Raw genomic sequence first — 20,229 nt, 5'->3', positions numbered from 1 at the left:
ACAGAACTCAGTTCAGTTTGGGGGTTCTCCTACAGAAGACCTCAACATGCACATCAGGGATTTCATCGAAATCTGCGACACTTTCAAGTTCAATGGTGTGACTGAAGATGCTATCAAGCTGCGACTCTTCCTATTCTCTCTTAGGGATAAAGCTAAGTGTTGGTTACATTCTCTATCACCAGGGTCTATCACTACTTGGGAAGATCTTGCTCAAAAGTTTCTCACTAAATTCTTCCCTATGGCGAAGACTGCTGCAATCAGGAATGCTCTTACTCAATTTGCACAGCAAACTGGAGAATCTTTGTATGAGGCTTGGGATCGATATAAGGAGATGCTAAGGAAGTGCCCATACCATGGCATGCCTGATTGGATGATTATAAAGTGTTTCTACAATGGATTGGGTGCTACGTCTAGACCCATGCTCGATGCAGCATCAGGAGGAGCCTTGTGGGCTAAAAGTTATAATGAAGCTTATGAATTAATTGAACTGATGGTTGCTAATAAATACCAGAATCCTTCCCAGAGACTGACTCAGGGAAAAGTAGCAGAAATTCTGGAGTTGGATGTAGCAACTGCTATAGCTTCCCAACTTAAGGCTTTGACGATGAAGGTGGACTCTTTGGCTAATTATGGAGTTAGTCAAATCACTAGTGTCTGTGAGCTTTGTGTTGGGGCCCATGAGACTGATCAGTGTGCTATTTCTAGTGAATCGGCTCAGTTCGTGAGCAACTTTCAGCGATCGCAACACCCTTTGCCATCCATCTATCATCCCAACAACCGCAATCATCCTAATTTCAGCTGGAACAACACTTAGAATGCGGTTCAACAGCCTTATCAGCAGTACCCAGCAAAGCAGTACAACCCCCTGGTTTTCGGCAATCGCAATATGCACCAAGACAACAACTTCAGCTGTAACAAGCTAATGAAAAATCAGGAATGCTCTTACTCAATTTGCACAGCAAACTGGAGAATCTTTGTATGAGGCTTGGGATCGATATAAGGAGATGCTAAGGAAGTGCCCATACCATGGCATGCCTGATTGGATGATTATAATGTGTTTCTACAATGGATTGGGTGCTACGTCTAGACCCATGCTCGATGCAGCATCAGGAGGAGCCTTGTGGGCTAAAAGCTGTAATGAAGCTTATGAATTAATTGAACTGATGGTTGCTAATAAATACCAGAATCCTTCCCAGAGACTGACTCAGGGAAAAGTAGCAGAAATTCTGGAGTTGGATGTAGCAACTGCTATAGCTTCCCAACTTAAGGCTTTGACGATGAAGGTGGACTCTTTGGCTAATTATGGAGTTAGTCAAATCACTAGTGTCCGTGAGCTTTGTGTTGGGGCCCATGAGACTGATCAGTGTGTTATTTCTAGTGAATCAACTCAGTTCGTGAGCAACTTTCAGCGATCGCAACACCCTTTGCCAGCCACCTATCATCCCAACAACCGCAATCATCCTAATTTCAGCTGGAACAACACTTAGAATGCGGTTCAACAGCCTTATCAGCAGTACCCAGCAAAGCAGTACAACCCCCCTGGTTTTCAGCAATCGCAATATGCACCAAGACAACAACTTCAGCTGTAACAAGCTAATGAAAAATCTGAATTAGAAGAGTTGAAGCTTATGTGCAAAAGCCAAGTTATTTCTATCAAGACCTTGGAAAATCAAATTGGACAAATTGTCAATGCCTTGCTAAATCATCAACCTGGTACACTACCTAGTGACACTAAAGTGCCAGGAAAGAGGGAAGCTAAGGAACAGGTGAAGGCAATTGCTTTGAGGTCTGGGAAGGTTGCGAATCCCGAACAAACTCAAGTTTCGAATGAACAAGCTGGGGCTGAAGAAGAAGTAGAGCAGCAAGAAGCAGAAGTGGAACCAAGGAAGACTACTGTTGAGCACACTCCTCCTGAGGGTAATACAGGGGAGAACCAGATCTATCCTTCACGGCCTTTTCCTAAGCGGCTGTAGAAGAAAAAGCTGGATAAGTAATTTGAGAAGTTTCTGGAGGTGTTCAAGAAACTTCATATCAACATACCTTTCGCTGAGGCTCTTGAGCAGATGCCTAGTTGCGCAAAGTTTATAAAAGGTATTCTCTCTCGGAAAGTGAAGCTAGATTAGTTAGAGACTGTCACTCTCATGGAGGAGTGCAGTACTGTGCTGCAGCAGAAGTTACCTCCGAAGCTTAAAGATCCTGGAAGCTTCACTATTCCGTGTACTATTGGAAAAGTGTCTTTCGACAAATGCTTATGTGACTTGGGAGCTAGCATCAATCTGATGCCCTTATCAATCTTCAAGCAGTTAGACTTGCCTGATCCAAAACCGACTTATATGACTTTACAGTTGGCCGATCGTTCTATTACATATTCGCGAGGTATTGTGGAGGATGTCTTGGTCAAGGTTGATAAACTCATCTTCCCTGCTGATTTAATAATATACTTCATGTGGTCTACTACGCTAGTAAGACCCTGAATGGTGCTCAACTGAATTATACTACTACGGAGAAAGAACTTTTGGCTATTTTATATGGTTTTGAGAAATTTCGATCTGATCTACTTAGGACTAAAGTGACAGTTTTCACTGATCACGCGGTAATTCGTTATCTCGTCTCGAAAAAGGACTCGAAGCCTAGATTGATCAGATGGGTTCTTTTGCTTCAAGAATTTGAGTTAGAGATCAAGGACGGGAAAGAGGACTGAGAATCAAGTCGCTGATCATCTCTCGCGTTTAGAAGATCCAAGTGCTACTTCACTGGACAAGACATTAATCAATGAGTCTTTTCTCGATGAGCAGCTTTTTGGAGTGCAAGACGAGGAACCGTGGTTTACAGACATTGTGAACTACCTTGTGAGTAATATCATGCCTCCCGACTTGTCGTATGCTCAAAGAAAGAAGTTTCTGCATGAAGTGAAGTGGTATATTGATAAGTGGCATTTTATACCACTTAGAACATCTTAAAATGGCTTAAATTGGTGTCTTGAAATCAAGTATTTTGTGTATTTGATGCGTTTTTCTAGTGTTTATGCACTTCAGGGTATTAGTTGCATTTCGGAGGAGGAATCATCAAGAATAAGCCTTGGCATGTGTTCACCATTGCGAGAGGAAAAGAACGGGCAGATTACGGCGAAGAAACGGAGCAAACCTGGAAATTTTCCAGTATGGTCCTGCGCGCCCGCACAGCAATGCTGAGCGGCCGCGCAGCAACCTTGCGCGCCCGCGCAGAAATGCTGAGCGGCCGCGCAGGGTCGGGGAAAATAATATATTGTTTTAGACTTCTACTTCTGTTTGGCTTCCAACTTCTATGTAATCTGAGTTTTATGGGACTATTATATAAGTAGATTTGAGACGTTTTTCACAGAGTATTAAGAGGGGATTATGTTTTAGATTGTGTTTTGCAAGAAGCGAAGGAGATAAGGAAGAAGACCGATTTAGCACACAGCAACGAAGAGGAAGCATATATTCTTGTGATTCTTGTTTCGTTGTAACGTTGGATGCTAGTTTTCTTGCTTTGACTTATTTACTCTTGTGACGTACTCTGTTTTAATATAATTAGTTTAGTTGTTATTTGCTTGTGTTCGTTTATCATGATTTCATATGAACCCATGATGGCGATAAGTTCTATTATGGGCTAATCGTGATCATGGGGTTGCAACGGATTTACTATGGAATTCTTTAGTTAATTGTTTAATACTTTAGTGTGTGATGATTGCATGATATCTAGTATTGGTTGTGCGTATTCGTCTTATGTGCATCGCGAACATATAAGATAGGGTGTTAATCTCTTGTGAAGCGACGGTGGATCTTGAGATTTAGAACTTGCCATTCTAGCATAGGTTCATGTACGTTGTGCATGATTAGTGGGTAACTCTAACAGTTTTATTTGCCCTATGTAATCAAAAGGAATAACTTGTGTTTAAATCGTTGTGTTGTCAATTTCTGTAGACATATAGGAACTCAACATAATTGATGACTATTCAATTTCTATCTTAATTGTGGATATTTGGTAGAATGGTATTAGTATAATGAAAGTTGGCTTTTATCAGTTTCGTGTTATTCGATTAATATCATCACTGTCACATGCTAAAGGTAATAACAATGGCTATAGAAGGAAGTAATAATGAAGTTGTGATCTCATGAGTGTTTTATTATTGATAAATTGAAGTGTTAGTTAAGTGGTTAATTAAGTAGTTAATTATAGTTAATATTTAATCAACAATTTTAAGTGTTATTATCTTAACATTGAGAAGTAATCATACATTGGTGAGTGAGTTAAATTAGACAATAAATTAGTCTGAGTCTCTGAGGGAACGAACTAGAAAGTATTATATATTACTTGCGAACGCGTATACTTGCGTGAATATTAGTGCGTGATTTCGCCCTAACAAGTTTTTGGCGCCGCTGCCGGGGACTCGGCGTATTTGTTTAGTTTATGTACTTACCATCATTGGTCATTAGGACTCAGTGATTAGGACGTAGTAGTTAATTACTCTTTTCGGTTGTGTTTCAGGTACTTTAGCAAACGTTTATGCAAACTCGTTCTCGTGCTCGCAAGAGGACCTTAGATACAGCTGAGGAGAAAGACGAAGTTCTTGATACACCGAAGAAGTTAGATTTTGAGGATTCGGATTCAGGAACTGAGCAGAAAGAACCAGTAAACATGGGAGATCATATTGTTCAAGCTGATCCAGCTCTTATGGATTTTTCTCGGCCTAAAATTGATGACATTCAGTCAAGCATCCTTCATCCGGCTATTCAAGCTAACACCTTTGAAATCAAGCCGGGCACTATTCAGATGGTGCAGAATTCTGTTTCTTTTGGAGGAGCGGCAACTGAAGACCCCAACATGCACATAAGGAATTTTGTCGAGATCTGCAGCACTTTTAAGTATAATGGCGTGACTGATGAGGCTATCAAGTTGAGACTTTTCCCATTCTCACTGAGGGATAAGGCTAAAGACTGGTTACATTCTGAACCAGCTGGGTCAATCACTACGTGGCAAGATCTTGCGCAAAAGTTTCTGGTGAAGTTTTATCCAATGGCAAAGACTGCTGCTATGAGGAGTGCTCTTACTCAGTTTGCGCAGCAACCTACAGAATCTATGTGCGAGGCTTGGGAACGCTACAAGGAAATGTTGAGAAAATTTCCACATCATGGAATGCCGGATTGGATGGTAATCACTGGTTTTTATAATGGTTTGGGGGCTCAATCTCGGCCCATGCTCGATGCAGCAGCTGGAGGCGCCTTATGGGCTAAAAGCTATACTGAGGCGTACAATCTTATTGAGACGATGGTTGTAAAAGAGCATCAAAACCCAACTCAGAGGATGACATCAGGCAAGGTAGCAGGTATTCTGGAAGTTGATGCAGCCACCGCTATTGTAGCCCAGCTCCAAGCGCTATCAATGAAGGTTGATTCTTTGGCTACGTATGGAGTTAATCAAATAACTATGGTTTGTGAGCTTTGTGCAGGTTCTCATGCTACGGATCAGTGTTCTCTTGTCAACGAATCTGTTCAGTATGTGAATAATTATCAGCGACAACAGCAGCCTGTGCCAGCGACCTATCATCCTAACAACAGAAATCATCCAAATTTCAGCTGGGGAAATAATCAGAATGCTATTCAGCCACCGTATCAGCAAGGAGTGAGTAAACAGTTTAACCCACCTGGATTCCAGCAACCACAGCAGTATGCTACAAGACAATCATATCCTCAACAGGGAAGTGCAGCTGCACCTACTAGTGCTGATTTTGAGGAACTTAAGCTGTTGTGCAAGAGTCAGGCGGTTTCTATCAAGACCTTGGAAAATCAAATCGGTCAATTAGCCAATGCAGTGCTCAATCGTCAACCTGGCACTCTTCCCAGTGACACGGAAGTACCAGGAAGGAAGTAGGCTAAAGAGCAAGTCAAGGCTATTACCTTAAGGTCTGGAAAAGTAGCTGATGCTGAAAAGGCAAAAGAAGTCGAAGCTGAAGTTCGAGATGAAGAATCTAAGCAAAGGGAGAAAGCGGCGGAACCAAGGAAGACTACTGTTGAACACACTCTGCCTGAGGCTAATACAGGGGAGAAACAGCTCTATCCTCCACCACCTTTTCCTAAGAGATTGCAGCAACAAAAGCTGGATAGACAGTTCGGGAAGTTTCTGGAGGTGTTCAAGAAACTTCACATCAATATACCTTTCGCTGAGGCTCTGGAACAAATGCCTAGTTATGCGAAGTTTATGAAGACTATTCTTTCAAGGAAGGTGAAACTGGATGACCTTGAAACCGTTGCTCTCACGGAAGAATGCAGCACGGTTCTGCAACAAAAGTTACCACCAAAACTGAAAGATCCGGGAAGCTTCACCATTCCTTGCACCATTGGCAATCTAACTTTTGACAAGTGCCTTTGTGATTTGGGAGCAAGCATTAATCTGATGCCGTTGTCGATCTTTAAAAAGCTGGACCTACCTGATCCAAAACCCACATACATGTCGCTACAATTGGCGGACCGTTCCATTACTTACCCAAGGGGCATAGTTGAGGATGTGCTCGTCAAGGTGGATAAGCTCTTCTTTCCTGCTGATTTTGTTATTCTGGATTTTGAGGAAGATAAAAAGATTCCCATAATCTTGGGGAGGCCTTTCTTGGCGACTGGCCGTACCTTGATAGATGTGCAAAAAGGAGAACTTACTATGCGGGTTCAAGATCAGGATGTGACCTTCAACGTATTCAAGGCAATGAAATTCCCTACAGAAGATGAGGAGTGCTTAAAAGTAGATGTGATTGATTCTGCGGTTACTTCGGAACTCGATTACATGCTAATGTCTGATGCATTGGAAAAGGCCTTAGTGGGGGAATTTGACAGTGATGATGAAGATAGCAACGAGCAATTACAATATCTGAACGCTTCTCCCTGGAAGCGAAAGCTAGATATACCATTTGAATCTCTTGGTACTTCTGACCTCAAAAACGCTGAAGGGAAGCTCAAACCATCAATAGAGGAAGCGCCTACCTTAGAGCTCAAACCATTACCTGAACACTTGAGGTATGCCTTTTTAGGTGATTCATCTACGTTACCTGTTATTATTTCAGCTGACCTTTCAGGTAGTGAGGAAGACAAGCTCTTAAGGATTTTGCGAGAATTCAAATCGGCTATAGGATGGACTATAGCAGACATCAAGGGGATAAGTCCCTCATATTGTATGCATAAAATTCTGTTAGAGGAAGGTAGTAAGCCAAATGTGGAACAGCAGCGAAGACTGAACCCAATCATGAAGGAGGTGGTGAAGAAAGAAATTCTGAAATGGCTAGATGCAGGCATCATTTATCCTATTTCTGACAGCTCGTGGGTGAGCCCTGTACAATGTGTTCCTAAGAAGGGAGGAATCACTGTGGTCGCAAATGAAAAGAATGAGCTCATCCCTACTCGAACAGTTACAGGATGGAGAGTATGCATGGATTATAGAAAATTGAACAAAGCCACAAGAAAGGATCACTTCCCTCTCCCATTCATTGATCAAATGCTTGACAGATTGGCGGGACATGAGTATTTTTGTCTTCTGGATGGGTATTCCGGGTATAATCAGATTTGTATTGCACCAGAGGATCAGGAAAAGACTACCTTCACTTGTCCATTTGGCACATTTGCTTTTCGTAGAGTTTCGTTTGGGTTATGTGGTGCCCCGGCCACCTTTCAGAGATGTATGATGGCTATATTCTCTGACATGATTGGAAATAACGTCGAAGTGTTCATGGATGACTTCTCCGTCTTTGGACACTCATATGATGAATGCTTGAATAATCTGCGCGCAGTACTCAAAAGATGCGTGGAAACTAATTTGGTGCTTAATTGGGAGAAATGTCATTTTATGGTGCGTGAAGGCATTATCCTTGGGCATAAGGTCTCTAGCAAAGGTCTGGAGGTGGACAAGGCCAAGGTGGGAGTCATTGAAAATCTTCCCCCACCTAATTCAGTGAAAGGAATCCGTAGTTTTCTCGGTCATGCGGGTTTTTATCGGCGATTCATCAAGGACTTTTCAAAGATATCTAAGCCGTTGTGCAATTTACTTGAGAAAGATGTGCCTTTCAAATTTGATGATGAATGTTTGGCAGCATTCGAGACTCTCAAGGAGAGTTTGATCACGACACCAGTTATTACAGCACCAGATTGGACAGAACCGTTTGAGATGATGTGTGATGCGAGTGACTATGCGGTAGGTGTAGTTCTGGGATAGCGCAAGAAAAATCTCTTCCATGTGGTCTACTATGCGAGTAAGACTTTAAATGGGGCCCAATTGAACTACACCACTACTGAGAAGGAGCTTTTGGCTATAGTCTTTGGCTTTGAGAAATTTCGATCTTATCTGCTTGGTACGAAAGTGACAGTATTCACTGATCATGCAGCTATTCGCTATCTGGTTTCTAAGAAGGATTCGAAGCCGAGACTCATTCGTTGGGTGCTTTTACTTCAGGAATTTGAGTTAGAGATCAAAGATAGAAAAGGTACCGAGAATCAAGTAGCTGACCATCTCTCTAGGTTGGAGAATCCCGATTCTACTTCACAAGATAGGACGTTAATCAATTAATCTTTTCAGGATGAGCAGTTGTTTGCAATTCAGGAGGAAGAACCATGGTTTGCAGATATTGTAAACTATCTTGTCAGCAATATAATGCCTCCCAATTTGACATCCGCGCAAAAGAAGAAGTTTCTGCATGAGGTGAAGTGGTATATATGGGATGAACCATATTTGTTTAGACAGGGAGCTGACCAGATCATCAGGAGATGTATCCCGTTCTGTGAGACGGAGGGGATATTACGAGACTGCCATTCCACGGTTTATGGTGGACACTATGGAGGTGAGAAAACGGTTGCTCGTATTCTGCAAGCAGGTTTTTTCTGGCCCACCTTGTTCAAGGATGCTCATCAGGTTGTTTTAAGGTGTGATCGTTGCCAAAGAGTGGGAAATTTTTCAAGGAAGGATGAGATGCCATTAAATGTGATGCTTGAAGTCGAGGTCTTTGATGTATGGGGAATCGATTTCATGGGGCCTTTTATCTCGTCTTGCAATAATCAGTACATCTTGCTGGCAGTCGATTATGTCTCAAAATGGGTCGAAGTTAAAGCTTTACCGACAAATGATGCAAAGGCAGTGCTAAATTTTCTTCATAAGCAAATTTTCACAAGGTTTGGAACACCTCGGGTAATCATAAGTGATGAAGGATCACATTTTTGCAACCGTAAGTTCACTTCTATGATGCAGCGTTATAATGTGAATCATCGAGTAGCTACTGCCTATCATCCGCAAACAAATGGTCAAGCGGAAGTGTCTAACAGAGAGATAAAGCGCATTCTAGAGAAGGTTGTTTGTCCGTCAAGGAAGGATTGGTCTTTAAAGCTCGATGAAGCTGTTTGGGCTTACAGAACAGCATACAAAACTCCACTTGGGATGTCACCGTTTCAGTTGGTGTACGGTAAGGGATGTCATCTACCGGCGGAGCTTGAGCATAAGGCCTACTGGGCATTGAAGAAATTGAACCTGGATTTAGATGCAGCTGGTAAGAAAAGAATGCTTCAGCTTAATGAACTTGATGAATTTCGACTTCAAGCGTACGAGAATAACAAAATGTATAAGGAAAAGGTGAAAAGGTGGCACGATAGGAAGCTACATCCTAAGTTGTTTGTGCCAGGGCAACAAGTTCTGTTATTCAACTCTCGGCTCCGACTTTTTCCTGGGAAGTTGAAATCAAGGTGGTCTGGACCTTTTATTGTCAAAACTGTGTTTCCACATGGAGCGGTGGAAATTTTTGAGAATGATTCGGACCAAGCATTCAAGGTTAACGGTCAGCGGTTGAAGCACTACTATGGGGACATGGCAAACCGAGAGGTGGTTAGTGCCATTTTGTTGACTACGTGAGAAAGGAACGGAACGTCAAGCTAATGACGAAAAAGAAGCGCTGCGTGGGAGGCAACCCATGAATTGTTGTTACAGGAACCCTTAGAAGTTAATAACCTATCCAAAAACACAAAAAAATCAGAAAACAGGGGCTGAAAAAAAAATCCAGAGACCCTCTGCGCGCCCGCGCAGCTATGCTGAGCGGCCGCGCAGCTTGCTGCGCGCCCGCGCAGAAATGCTGAGCGGCCGCGTAGGGGTCGAGTTCCAGAAATTTTTTTACAGTTCAGAAAAAAAACAAAAACACAAAAACCCATTACAGCCCATAAACCCACGAATTCTTTTCCCATTACCCCATGATTTTATCCCTCAACCCCACTCCTAATCTAATTTAACCTACTCCACACCCTATATATACATACACCTATCCTACATATCTCCCACAACTTCCTACACTTAAACCCTCTCATAAACATCAAAAATCAGTTCTTACACACTTTTATTCACAAATCAATGGCACCCAAGAGAGCACGCACTATTGACAGCAGCAACACAGTTTCTACTGCTGATTCATCAAGGGGTACTGCTGCAAGGCCTCGGTTAACTGACAGAGCCGCGGAGGAGGAGTACACTAGGCTGTTGGGGAAGCCGATTCTGAAAGAGATGGGGTTTTTACCATCAGGGAGGGATGGTGAGTTGTTGCCCATGATTGCAGAGAAGGGGTGGATAGCTTTTTGTGAGTCACCCGAAGCAGTACCGATGAGTGTTGTTCGCGAGTTCTACGCGAACGCGAAGGCTGAAAAGAATGGGTTTTCTGTAGTTCGGGGGCTGACGGTTGATTATCATCCTGCGGCGATTCTCCGAGTGATTGGACAGCGAGAGAGGAAGCCCGAGGAGGAGAACTGGAATGAAAAGACTGCTGAGGATTTTGACTTGGATTTGATTTGTGCGACTCTCTGTCGACCGGGCACAGTTTGGAACCGCAGTCCATCCAATAATGAGTATCGTCACTTTCCGGCGATCGCCATGAACAAGTATGCCCGTGCATGGAACGCATTTATATGTGCTAATATTTTGCCTTCTTCACATGCACACGAGGTCACAATTGAGAGAGCACTGTTGTTGTGGGGAATTCTGAATGAGGAATACTATGTGGACCTTGGTGAGTTTATCTACCAAGGAATTCTGAAGTTTTTGAGGGGAGCAAAGCATATGAACATCCCTTATGCATCCACGGTTACAAAGTTATGCCGTGCAGTAGGAGTGAACTGGCCGGCTCATGAGCAGTTGCAGTTGCCAGCAGCTCCTATAGATTCTGGCACTCTGAATGGGATGCAGGAGTGGACCGGTGGTGAGCCTGAGGAGCATGGGATGGGTTATCGTCTTCCAGGAGGGCGTCCAGCACGAGGTGCTACTATGGCCAGGCCAGGGCATGGTGAGGCTAGTTCTTCGAGAGCTCAGGAGGGTGCTGGGATGGGTGATGCCCAGTATAGGAGGCTTTCACGGTGGATGGATGCCATGTATGAGACGCAGAGCAGGTTTGCTCAGGAGCTCACCCTTGCGTTAGGGACTGCTTTTCGAGGCCTTGGAGCTGATATCCAGTGGCCAGTTTTTGGTGAGGACTCTGCATACCCGCCGCCTGATACTCCACCCACTGAGGGTGATGATGATGATGACTCCGAGTAGGTATACCATGTGTTCCTTTCTACTACCTTCACTGGGGACAGTGAAGATTTTAAGTTTGGGGGTGGTAGTTAAGGAATATTTTTGTGTGTGTCATATAGTTGCATATTCATGATAAACTATAGTTTTTTTTATGTATAGCTTTATTTGTTTGTCATATCATATAGCTCATGCATATACCATGATCCCTTTTGCAATGATTTATCGACTGAATTGTGATATTAATGCGAGTGTAGTGATATCATTAAAGTGATATTAAGTTGTGTAGGTTGATATGCATGCTAGAAGCACTTGTATTATCACTAAGTCTTAGAGAATGCTGAAGGACTAGATTGTTGTTATGATCTGATTATTTTCGAGGATAATCTATTTATTATGCTTAGAATTTGATAATAGGTTCTTAGTGGTAAAGGCATAAAAAAAATGGAGTAAAATTGGAATTTGTTGCTAGTTGTGGCTAGGCGTCAAATGGCTAGTAGCCGGCTCGTATGTTATGCGAGTAGTCTAGTGTTGGGCAAGATGGAGCGAAACGCACTTGCTCAGAGTTAAAAAAAAAAAATTGCGTAATTGATCAAGAGTGGGCTCTTTGGTATTCGAGTTATTAAGTTCTTAGGGGACTTTGTGCCTAGTGACCTAAGGCTTTTAGAGTCTGGGATCCGCTAACCTAACGCTCGTTACATGGATACCATTGTATAAGTCTTTTGTGGACCTCACTCATTGCACGGTCAAATAAGCATTTGCGTTGTAAATAAAAAGCACGATTCCGTAGTAAGCTCCAAAGTTCTTGTAGTATTGTATATCACTTTGTGCCTAGAATTTTTATTCTTTGTATAATCGTAGGATTGCCTTGAGGATAGTCTAGTCATAGTAATTGGTCTAGTTCCGAAGCATATCTGTTAAGCATTTGCACACACCACGTTTCTGGCGGTATGTCCGTTTGCATGAGTTTCTTGATCTTTAGTGTCTAACTGCATTCGTTGAGGCGTGACAATTTGGTTGGTTAATTGTAGTAAGGGGGATCGTTGCATTTTCATATAGATTGCATTCATGCATATTTTTATTTGTTTTTGAGTCTGTGACGCTTGAGGACAAGCATCGATTTAAGTTTGGGGGTGTGATAAGTGGCATTTTATACCACTTAGAACGTCTTAAAATGGCTTAAATTGGTGTCTTGAAATCAAGTATTTTGTGTATTTGATGCGTTTTTCTAGTGTTTATGCATTTCAGGGTATTAGTTGCATTTCGGAGGAGGAATCATCAAGAATAAGCCTTGGCATGTGTTCACCATTGCGAGAGGAAAAGAACGGGCAGATTACGGCGAAGAAACGGAGCAAACCTGGAATTTTTCCAGTAGGGTCCTGCACGCCCGCGCAGCAATGCTGAGCGGCCGCGCAGCAGCCTTGCGCGCCCGCGCAGAAATGCTGAGCGGCCGCGCAGGGTCGGGGAAAATAATATATTGTTTTAGACTTCTACTTCTGTTTGGCTTCCAACTTCTATGTAATCTGAGTTTTATGGGACTATTATATAAGTAGATTTGAGACGTTTTTCACAGAGTATTAAGAGGGGATTATGTTTTAGATTGTGTTTTGCAAGAAGCGAAGGAGATAAGGAAGAAGACCGATTTAGCACACAGCAACGAAGAGAAAGCATATATTCTTGTGATTCTTGTTTCGTTGTAACATTGGATGCTAGTTTTCTTGCTTTGACTTATTTACTCTTGTGATGTACTCTGTTTTAATATAATTAGTTTAGTTGTTATTTGCTTGTGTTCATTTATCATGATTTCATATGAACCCATGATGGCGATAAGTTCTATTATGGGCTAATCGTGATCATGGGGTTGCAACGGATTTACTATGGAATTCTTTAGTTAATTGTTTAATACTTTAGTGTGTGATGATTGCATGATATCTAGTATTGGTTGTGCGTATTCGTCTTATGTGCGTCGCGAACATATAAGATAGGGTGTTAATCTCTTGTGAAGCGACGGTGGATCTTGAGATTTAGAACTTGCCATGCTAGCATAGGTTCATGTACGTTGTGCATGATTAGTGGGTAACTCTAACAGTTTTATTTGCCCTATGTAATCAAAAGGAATAACTTGTGTTTAAATCGTTGTGTTGTCAATTTCTGTAGACATATAGGAACTCAACATAATTGATGACTATTCAATTTCTATCTTAATTGTGGATATTTGGTAGAATGGTATTAGTACAATGAAAGTTGGCTTTTATCAGTTTCGTGTTATTCGATTAATATCATCACTGTCACATGCTAAAGGTAATAACAATGGCTATAGAAGGAAGTAATAATGAAGTTGTGATCTCATGAGTGTTTTATTATTGATAAATTGAAGTGTTAGTTAAGTGGTTAATTAAGTAGTTAATTATAGTTAATATTTAATCAACAATTTTAAGTGTTATTATCTTAACATTGAGAAGTAATCATACATTGGTGAGTGAGTTAAATTAGACAATAAATTAGTCTGAGTCTCTGAGGGAACGAACTAGAAAGTATTCTATATTACTTGCGAACGCGTATACTTACGTGAATATTAGTGCGTGATTTCGCCCTAACATATATGTGGGATGAGCCGTTTCTTTTTCGACAAGGAACTGACCAAATCATCAGGAGATGTATTCCTTACAGCGAAACGGGGGGGATCTTGTGAGATTTCCACTCAACGGCTTATGGAGGACATTATGGTGGAGAAAAGACAGCAACTCGTATTCTTCAAGCAGGGTTCTTTTGTCCAACCTTGTTTAAAGATGCTCATCAGTTCATTTTGAAATGTGGGTAATATGTCCAAAAGGGATGAGATGCCTCTTAATGTGCTTCTCGAGGTTGAAGTCTTTGATGTTTGGGGAATTGACTTCACGGGGTCATTTGTCTCATCTTGTAACAATCAGTATATCTTGTTGGCAGTTGATTATGTGTCAAAATGGGTTGAAGTAAAGGCGTTTCCAACAAACAATGCGAAAGTAGTGCTTAATTTTCTTCACAAACAGATATTCACAAGATTTGGAACTCCAAGAGTCATAATCAGTGATGAGGGGTCATTTTTGCAATCACAAGTTCACTGCTATGATGCAGAGGTATAATGTAAATCATCGCATTGCTACGACTTATCATCCTCAGACAAATGGTCAAGCTGAAGGATCTAACAGAGAGATCAAGCGTATTTAGAGAAAGTTGTGTGTCCATCAAGGAAAGATTGGTCTTTAAAGCTTGATGAAGCTGTTTGGGCATATAGAACAGCATACAAGACTCCATTGGGAATGTCGCCGTTTCAGTTGGTGTATGGTAAAGGGTGTCACCTGCTTGTGGAGCTCGAGCATAAGGCGTATTGGGCTTTGAAGAAGTTAAATCTTGACTTGGATGCAGATGGAAAAAAAAGGATGCTTCAATTAAATGAACTCAACGAGTTTCGACTTAAGCTTATGAGAACAACAAAATGTATAAGGAGAAAGTGAAGAGGTGGCACGATAGAGGTCTAGTACTCAAATCATTTGTGCCGGGGCAACAAGTTCTTTTGTTTAACTCTCGTCTCCGTCTTTTTCCTGGAAAGTTGAAGTCAAGGTGGTCAGGGCCTTTCATAATTAAAACTGTGTTTCCACATGGAGCGGTGGAGATTTTTTAGAATGATCTGGGCCAAGCATTTAAGGTCAACGGTCAGAGGTTGAAGCATTACTATGGTGACACGGCAAACCGTAAGGTAGTTAGTGTCGTTTTATTGTCCGTTTGATCTCGCATTTCTACGTCGAGCTAATGACGTAAAACAAGCGCTTCTTGGGAGGCAACCCAAGTTTGTTGAACATTAGTAGGTAGAGGAAACAGGAAGAAAGGAGAAAAACACAAAAAATTCAGAAAAAGAAAAAAATTCAGGGCCAACTTCAGAAGCTGAGCACGCCCGCGCTGATCTAGCGCGCGGCCGCGCTGTTTTTCCAAAAACCAAGCGCGGCCGCGCTGATCTAGCGCGCGCCCGCGCCGATTTGGCATAAGGTGAGTGTACCCGCACTGGTCTAGCGCGCGGCCGCGCCAGGGTCCTGTATCAGGAAAAAATAAAAACAGCAGTTTGTGAAGAGAAAATCAGGATTTTTACTACAAAATCAATTTCCACCCGAATTTTACTCTTTCACATCCCAAATTTCCCTCTCCAAATCAAACCCATTATTTCCACGATTCCCATAATCAATTCCCACTTCTATTCCATATCTAATTCTCTTCTCACCACCTATATATACATACACTTATACACAAACTTCTCCACCACTTCACAAATTCTCAAACACAATTCTCTCTCAAACACTTATCTTTTATTCTCTCTTATTCAATCCCAATGGTACCCAAGAGACAAAGAACGCAAGTAAGCAGTAGCACCACCGATTCTTCATCTGCAGGTGGTGTGAGGCCGAGGTTTTCTACTCGCGAGGCTGAAGCGGAGTACACGAGGCTTCTCTCGAAGCCTATAGTGAAGGAGCGAGGCTTCTCTTGAACCTGTACTCTTGTTTTGTACTTTGTTCGTACTTTATTTATTATTCGTTGTAAAGACTACGTTTATTATACCATGCTTTCATTGGAACCCACGTTAATGATGAGTCCGATCATGGGCTAATTGTTATCCTGGGGTTCTAGCGGATTTATTTATGGATTTCTTTAGTTAATTTGTTTCGATGCCTTAGTGCATGGTGATTGTATGATAACCTAGTATTGGTTGTGCTTATTCGTCTTATGAGCATCGCAAACTTATAAGATAGCGTGTTAATTCTTAATGAAGCGAACGTGAATTTAAAAATTTAGAACTTGCCATGCTAGCATAGGTTCATGTATTGATATGCATGATTCGTAGGTAATTTTAACCATCTTACTTGACCTATGTAATCACGATAAATAACTTGTGCATTAAACCGTTATGTTGTCAAATTATATAGACATATAGGGTCTCAATATAGTTGGGTATATTCAGCTTCTATCTCTTTTTTGGATGTCTGGTAGTATGATACTCATACAACGAAAGTTGGCGTTTATCAGTTTCGTGTTATCTGGTTAGTGTCATCACCATTACATGCTAAGGTTAAGAACAAAAAGGCTATTGAATGATGTACTTAATGAAGTTAGAATCCCATGTTTGTCATATATATATATATATATTTATTAATTCAACCATTCTTATTCTCTTAGTTATAATTGTTAGCTTAAGTTTAGTTAAAAACAATCTCAACTTGTTATTCGTCTTAGTATTGAATAATAACCATACCATTGTTGCATAGGTACATAATCTTAAATTAACCAAGAGTCTCTGTGGGAACGAATCTGATTTATATCTTATACTACTTGCGAACGCGTATACTTGCGTGTATTATTAGCGCGTGTTTAGCGACTAACACAAAGATAATGTACTAATGTAAAACACATAAGCAAATACCAAAAACTCACTTGATTTATTAAAATCAAATTTGTTTTGCTACAAACCCGTGTTCCTAAAAATTAAGAACTCAACTTCAATTCTTGAGAGAGAATAAACGATTTTTCCTAGATCTGTTTGTTACTTCTAAACAAAGGACCCATGAATGCTTTATAGATCAACATGCACGAGATTACAAAACTTGCACTAAAATGGACTAACACAATTTTTAAAACTACTTTGTACATTTTCCATTTCCAGTGTTAGCAAATCTGTGCAGAATATAACAGGTCTGTGACCCTCCTTTGTCCAGTGAATCTTGGACCTTGATCTTGTATTCTTCAAGCTACTTTTGTAGTCTTTTTAATTTAGTGATATAATTGTTTATTGACTGATAATCTTAAATCTTTAAATTGTTTGCATTCTGAATTATGAGATAGTTTGTCGAGATCTATTTTGTTCTGTAGAGATGTCACATATCGATAAGTAAAATAACTTATCAATATCTTGAGTTCTCTACATATGTTATTGACTCGTCGAGGTCTCTAATTCTCTACAAGTAGAGTGACTTGTCGATATCTCTAGTTCTCTACATATGCTTTTGACTTGTCGATATCTCCAGTTCTCTACATGAATATCTGACTTGTCGATATCTCTAGATCTCTACATGAAGAAATGACTTATCGATATCTCCAGTTCTCTACGTGTTCTTTTTGACTTGTCAATATCTCCGGTTCTCTACATGAAGATTTGATTTATTGATATCTCTAGATCTCTACATGAAGAAATGACTTGTCGATATCTCCAGTTCTCTACATGTTCTTTTTGACTTGTCGATATTTGAGATCTCTACATGCATATTGACTTATCGATATCTCTTGGATCTTCTCTATAAGTCATTTTGAACTTCTTGACAGACTTGTCGATATATGACTTAGAAATTTTTTCTTAGAAGAGTATTATTCAAATCCAAGCTGCCACACTTCTCTACGAGGCATGATCAGGATTTGATCTTCTTCTAGATTTTATTCCTTAGCTTGATGATTGTTCACAGAAAAATTATTCAGTCTAATATACTTAGCATTTTTTTATAGACTCAAGTAATACAATTACAAAATATAAAACTGGATTATCATGCACCTTATCCTTAGGGTTGCCAAGTTGACTTAGTATTATTATGTACAGGCATGTCTTGCATAACACGATTATTTAGAAGACCCCTAATTTAAAATTAATAAAAAAACATCCAAATAACTTAGCAAGAAAATAAATACCTTTAATTATACAGAGCAAAATGAAGTATAAGTTACAGTGAGAAACTTTACTTTCAACATCTTATTGTCCCTTCATGTTTCGGAATTGCAAGATTTCATTACACTAAAAATTAAATTAAAATAGACTCCATGTCACTTCGCCAATTTATCAGAATAACCAAAATTAATGAGTACATAGGAGTCTCCTTGTTAAAGCATGCAATAAGAATGAAAACAAAATTGATAAAAGAAAGAATAAAAGAATGGATAAAAAATCAGCAGGTTTACAAAAATTATAGAGTATAATAGTTTGGTTATGGAAAATTTAAGTTTGAAATCCAAATTTCAAAACTCAAAATAGGAGGAAAATTAGTGAAAGACGCAACAATCTAGAAATAAGAGAAAATAAGTTTAAAGAAAAGTATGAGGGAGTATTAACTTTTAATCATAACTTCTAATAATAAAACCCAATACAAAAGTGCACGCACGGTTTTTTTTAACAGCCGGCAGTGGCATCTCTGTAATTATTTCAATCTTCGGCGACAATTTTTCAAATGAATATTAGTGTAAAAAACAGGCTTATACGACTATCTACTATTCTTAATTCCTACTAGTGAAGAATTCTCTTAAATTACCTTTCTACCCAAAAATTTAATAATTCCTTACCTATTTATTTTTAAAAACCGGGCATATTGGTAATTGAAGCACATAAAATGGGTTAACGGGTTGGGTTTATGGACTATCCATAGGTAAAACACATATCTACATGTAAGATTTTAGTCTTAACCTAACAATTTCACAATAATTGTGCCCCGTTAAACATTATTTATTATTTCCTCATCATCCATGGTTGCTCAACGCCTCCGATTATCTTTTTCTCATTTGATGCTTGACTAATGTTTTGTTAATATCAGGATTATTAAACTCGGAGTCTACAATCTCTTGCGAAGAAATGGCGAATGAACTAGAGAATCGAACACCATCCACAAATCAAGGTTAACATCATATACAAAATATTGTGTTCATACACCGCATTTGCTTATTTGAAATCATCTTCTTTACCAGTGATCAGTTTTGAAAGCTCTCCAATCTTATCTGACCAATACTCTCTTTGTTTTTCTCATAAACTAATGCTACCAATATTGCTTTTTGTAATCAGAACTACATAGCTGATTTTTGAGGATACATGGTGATACAATGGATGATGAACCAGACAATCGAAGATTCAATAATTCCGCAAATCGTGGCAATATTATGTCAATCTATTTCCAAAAATTAAGCACTATGTCTTTTGGTTTGAAATTTGAATATCTGGTAAGATTACATCATTTTAGTTTGAGATTTGAATCTCAAAATTTTTAAATCAAAATTGTAATTGCTCTTATCATCTCTTCGATATTATTACTTTTTTTTATTCCGTTGATGTTATTATAGTCGATTTTCTTGAATTAAATTGGTGCATGAGATGTATCCGAACTACAATTTAATTTAAATGTATCTGTATTTTTATTTTGATGAAAAAAATATCAATTTATCAGTAATGTTTTCTAAATTCTTATTTGGTTCCATTTTTTGCAGGTTAAATGTGTTCCATATAGCCTAGCATCTCAGAATCCCGATTTTATATATGTGTATATATATATTTATATATATATATATATATATTTAGTAATCCATCTACTCCTCTAATTTCAGATATGTGATTCAGAAAGGACTTCACTATGTATATTAAAGAATTTTTTTCTGCAATGAAATTTTATGCGGTCTTGAATATTTTTCAATTTGTCTTTAAATTATGATCTATCTTGGTCATAATATGTTATGTAAGTGTTAGATTACTTGAAATCATATTCTTAGCATACAATCCTTATTTGTTTGGTTGATTTATCTATCATTGTTGGTTATTTTATTTGTTTGTTGATTTTTGTGTTTGCTTCTCTTTTATATATAAGAGAGACATGTGGACATAATGTGATAGTTTTGTTTTTCTATATGATGCTGATGTTGGGAATCAAAATT

At 39.7% G+C, this 20,229-nt stretch overlaps 3 non-coding genes across 3 annotated transcripts; all 3 read right to left on the bottom strand.

The window, feature by feature from the left end:
• Nucleotides 1-253: 253 nt before the first annotated feature.
• Nucleotides 254-360, bottom strand: LOC141676006 (small nucleolar RNA R71). The gene has a single exon (XR_012556621.1). It is a non-coding gene; the product is annotated as a small nucleolar RNA R71 (small nucleolar RNA).
• Nucleotides 361-926: 566 nt separating this feature from the next.
• Nucleotides 927-1,033, bottom strand: LOC141676285 (small nucleolar RNA R71). The gene has a single exon (XR_012556883.1). It is a non-coding gene; the product is annotated as a small nucleolar RNA R71 (small nucleolar RNA).
• A 4,019-nt stretch (nt 1,034-5,052) lies between these two features.
• On the bottom strand, nt 5,053-5,159 carry LOC141675848 (small nucleolar RNA R71). The gene has a single exon (XR_012556478.1). It is a non-coding gene; the product is annotated as a small nucleolar RNA R71 (small nucleolar RNA).
• Nucleotides 5,160-20,229: the final 15,070 nt, after the last annotated feature.

The sequence above is a fragment of the Apium graveolens genome, chromosome 7 (genome assembly GCF_009905375.1).
Source record: "Apium graveolens cultivar Ventura chromosome 7, ASM990537v1, whole genome shotgun sequence".
Lineage (NCBI taxonomy): Eukaryota > Viridiplantae > Streptophyta > Magnoliopsida > Apiales > Apiaceae > Apium > Apium graveolens.
This window is presented reverse-complemented; position numbering and strand designations above follow the sequence as displayed.